The sequence below is a fragment of the Cricetulus griseus genome, chromosome 9, assembly GCF_003668045.3.
Source record: "Cricetulus griseus strain 17A/GY chromosome 9, alternate assembly CriGri-PICRH-1.0, whole genome shotgun sequence".
Taxonomy (NCBI): Eukaryota; Metazoa; Chordata; class Mammalia; order Rodentia; family Cricetidae; genus Cricetulus; species Cricetulus griseus.
In genome coordinates, this window is record NC_048602.1 from 21,070,668 (window position 1) to 21,075,120 (window position 4,453).

Consider the following 4,453-nt stretch of genomic DNA (forward strand, 5'->3'; position numbering starts at 1 on the left):
TATTTCTATGGCTTTCAATGTTCCGGAACTGCTCTCTAGACAGGTTGACCTGGACCCAGAGATACCAGCCTCTGAGTCTATCTTGCTGGCTTTACCGAAACTGCCATCTTTGTCCTGAAGCAGTATCACTTGGTATAAATTCCATTCTTTTCCTATCAAATGTTTTTTCCTAGTCAAACTTTCTCACAGCAAATACTTCCATCAAGCTTGAAAGGTTTCAACTTGCAACTCAGCAGGCTGCCAGTCGCTTGGCTCCACGGGTTCTGAGCCCACTGCGCAGGTGCAAGAATCGCATTGCGCAAGGAGATTGCGCACGGGTTGGGGGGGGGTTGTTGTGGTGAGAGTGGTTTTTTTCTTCCCTGAGATAAGAGACAGGGTTTTTCTGTGTAACACACCTGGCTGCCCTAAAACTCTCTATAGACTAAACTTCCTCTGACTCACAGAGATTCACCCGTCTCTGTGCCTCCCGACTGCTGGGATATGAAAGACTGTGCCAGCACCGACTAGAATCCAAGTCTTTTTTTTTTTTTTTTTTCGAGACAGGGTTTCTCTGTGTAGCTTTGAGGCTATCCTGGCAGTTGCTCTGTAGACCAGGCTGGACTCAAACTCACAGAGATCCGCCTGCCTCTGCCTCCCGAATGCTGGGATTAAAGGCGTGCGCCGCCAACGCCTGGCTGTGTGAATGTTTTGACTGCATGTATTTTTGCACAAGCCTGGTGCTTGCTATGAGTGGATGCTAGCCACCATGTTGGTACTGGGAACCAAAGTTTCCTTCTCTGCAAAGCAATCATTGTTTGCTTGTTTGCTTGTATGGAATGCTTCACGAATTTGCATGTCATCTTTGCACAAGGGCCGTGCTAAACTTCTCTGTGTCATTCCTTTTAATCTATGTGCTGCCAAAGTGAGCGTGCAACCATTTATCTTAAACAAGGAACCATCCCCTGGGCACACACTGCTTGGGGACCAGTCCATATAGGAACCAACGAGGTCTCCTAAAGTTTGCTGCTGCCTCTGGAGTCACTCCAGGTGCTGGCTGTTTCAAGCCCGGAACCTTCACTAACTGGGTACCAACAGCTTTCAGGGAGCCATGTTTCTGGAGGTGACAGATCCCAGGGATGACCACCAGCTCCTTACAGAGGCATCTTATCTCAAACTTCCCACCATTTTTCTGGTTAACAGAGCTTCTCCTTCAGGCTGTGTGCGAGTTTCCATCCCTTTCTTTCGGTTGGCATGATGTATTGCATCGTGACCCAGGAAGTTCTCTGAGTGCCTGGCAACATTTCCCATGAGCACACACAAGAATTTATGGATGAACTCTATTTCCAGACACCAGGAGGCAATGAAGAAGGAAGAGCAGGCTGCTGCTGTAAATAGTAGGCTCGGACCAAGGACTGGATGTTGAAGGGTGTGAGCCAAGGCCAGTTCCGAAGATAAGACATTACCGCACTTATCATAGTTTCCTAGAAATGATAAAGTTGAAAATACTTATATTTCATTCCTAGCGTTCTATACATTTTGGTGGGAGGAAGAAGAAGGCACCTGGGGGCAGATAGAGGACCTTGGACCAATGCAGGGTGGATAGGAGATAAGGTTACAATAGACAGGTTGGCTACCTTACAGTTTCCCCCCAAATGCCTGCATCCAGCTCAAGGTGACATATTTGATTTATGTGCTGACTTTGCATTGTCAACACTGAGCAATCAAAGCGATACATGGCCAGCCCCTTTCAAAACCAAGAAACAAGGCCATACTCCGTGGTGGAAGCATTATTCTGCAGAGGCAGAGGCCGGCGTATCTCTAGATCCTGCAGAACCAGGACTACATAGTGTACTATCTGGAAATAGATCTGTCTGAAGGCAATGCCTATATTCTAGAAAGCATGAGGTGAAGGCAGAAGGTTCAAGAGTTCAAGGTCATCTTATCTCAAACCCACATTATATTCTTTTTTTTTTCTTTATTCCCTTTTGTTTTCTTTTCTTTGGAATGGGGGCTGGTCTTGAACTCACTATGTGAGGAAGGCCTCAAGCCTTTGATCCCCCAGTGTGCATGTGCAAAGTGTTGACTATACAGGTTTAGCCACTACTCCTGGTTTATTAGGTGTTTGATTGTGTTTTTTATTTGTTTGTTTGTTTGTTTGTTTTTGTGTGGGGGGTGTGTTTCAACACAGGGTTTCTCTGTGTCACAATCCTATGGCCTCGAACTCACCTTCCTCTGCCTCCCAGCTGCTGGGATCAAAGGTGTGTACCACCACCGCCCAGTTTAGGTGTTGTGTTTTAAATCCAATTCCTGCTGCATTTAAGCAAGCACTACACCCCTGAGACATTATCTTCGGAGCTTGCCACTCCTAGATACCTATTTATTTGTCTATTTGTTTATTTTTTATTTAGTTATTATGTATACAGTGCTCTATCTGCATGTGTCCCTGCAGGCCAGAAGAGAGCACCAGATCTCATTACAGATGTTTGTGTGCCACCATGTGGTTGCTGGGAATTGAACTCAAGACCTCTTGAAGAGCAGTCAATGCTCTTAACCTCTGAGCCACCTCTCCAGTCCATTTGTCTATTTGTAGTGTTCTCTCCCCAGCCTTTTTTTCCTGTTGCAGCCACAGGATTTAGACTTTGTGGTTGTGTGTTTCTCCACATTCCCCAGTCTGTGCTGATATCTTTACAGGGTTTCTCCTTGGCTTCAGAGGCTATCCTGGAACTAGCTTTTGTAGACCACACTGGTGTCAAACTCACAGAGATCCGCCTGCCTCTACCTCCCGAGTGCTGGGACTAAAGGCGTGTGTCACCAACGCCCAGCCTGTGCTGATACCTTTATTGTTATTGTGGCAGGTTCCAGGAGCTCAAGAGATAAGCCAAGGAGTTTAGTTCTGCATCTCCTTGATGCAGAAGCAAAAAGTTTCTTTCTATTGTTCAAGCTGGCCAGCTAGGACCTCAAATGAGATGCCAACCAGCCAAAAAGAGAAGCTTCTAAAGGGGAAGCCCATAAGGTGAAGGCCACAAATTCCAGGGTTTCCATAGTTATTTAAGGTCATACAAAGTACCAGAGTCAAGCAGTAAGTATATATTTTAAGCAATATTAGTTTGAGTATGATAAGACAGAGCATGGCCTTGCAGGGTTATGGGGTCACAGGTTCTGTCAGTTATCCCTTGGGCCAGGGGATTTTTACAACAGGCAGGGGACATTTAAGACCAGCAATTAGCTTTGGTGGTACTCACTTTTAGTCCCAGCACTTGGGCGGCAAATGCAGGCAAATATCTGAGTTCCAGGCCAGCCTGGTCTACTGTATGAGTACCAGGACATGCTCCAAGTCTACACAGAGAAACCCTTCCTGGAAAAAAACAAAAACCCAACATGCAATCTCAATGAGGACAGCACTGAAAAAGAAAAAAAAGAAAACTTTTTTCTTGTTGTTGGAACGTTCTGATTTTTGTTTGGTTGTTTTTTAACATTATTTATTTTATCTGGCTGCAAGCCTATTTTGAATTGGGTTTGCAAGCCTATTATTTTTGTTGCAGCCTGAGCTCCATGAGACCCTCTGTCAACAAGAGAATAGAGGGAATAGTATATAAAGGCATTTGTCATCAAACCCCATGAGTAGAGTTCATATCTAGAACACACAAGCTGGAGAGACCTGGGGGACATGCATGTGTCCATGCATGCACATATTTATACATGCAAAAAGCAAAGGAGGGGAAAACAGGGTTGGTAAGGTGTTTCAGCAGGTTAAGTGTTTTTAGGACAAGCCTAATTCAATTCCCTGAAGTTATAGCAAGTGGCAAAGAAGGAGAACATTCTACAAAGTTGTCCGGAGACTTCCACACATGGTGAACTGCCCCCCACAGAAATAATATTAACAATTAAAATTAATCAGTGAGTTGGAGGCCAGCCTAGTCCACAGTGTGAGGTTCAGGACAGCCAAAGCTACACAGAGAAACCCTGTCTCAAAAAAAAAAAGTTGAAATTAACAGCTGGAGAGATGGCGCAATGATTTAGATCAGTTGCTGCTCTTACAAAGAGCTCTTCATTCATGTTGTCCAAAATCCTCTCATGGCCTCAGGGACACCAAGCTCCTATGCATTACACAGATATATAGAAAGGAAAAACACTTTCACGTAATGTAAAATATTTTTTTCAATAGTACACTTCAGCCTTTAAAACAGTAAGTTTAACTAAAGTAGAAGTCTGGACCAAGCAATGCTGAGTGTCAAGGGTCAGGAGAGAGAAGGGGAAGAGAAATCTTTGTGAGGCAAAGACAAGAAAGCAATCTACAAAATCAGACCTTGTTTTCCATACTCAGAGGCTGAGACTGACCAAAATCTGTGATTACAGAGAATTAGATTGGTACAGATAGAGATCCAAATTAGTTTAAGGTCTTTAAAAATTCTGCTTTCTATTTATCTTACATATATATATAAAGGAAACAATACCTGATGAAAACAGGTTTCTA

The 4,453-nt window shown here is 44.1% G+C and overlaps 1 non-coding gene across 1 annotated transcript; it reads right to left on the reverse strand.

The window, feature by feature from the left end:
• Positions 1-804: 804 nt before the first annotated feature.
• Positions 805-907, reverse strand: LOC113831969. The gene has a single exon (XR_003487942.1). It is a non-coding gene; the product is annotated as a U6 spliceosomal RNA (small nuclear RNA).
• Between the last annotated feature and the right edge of the window lie 3,546 nt (positions 908-4,453).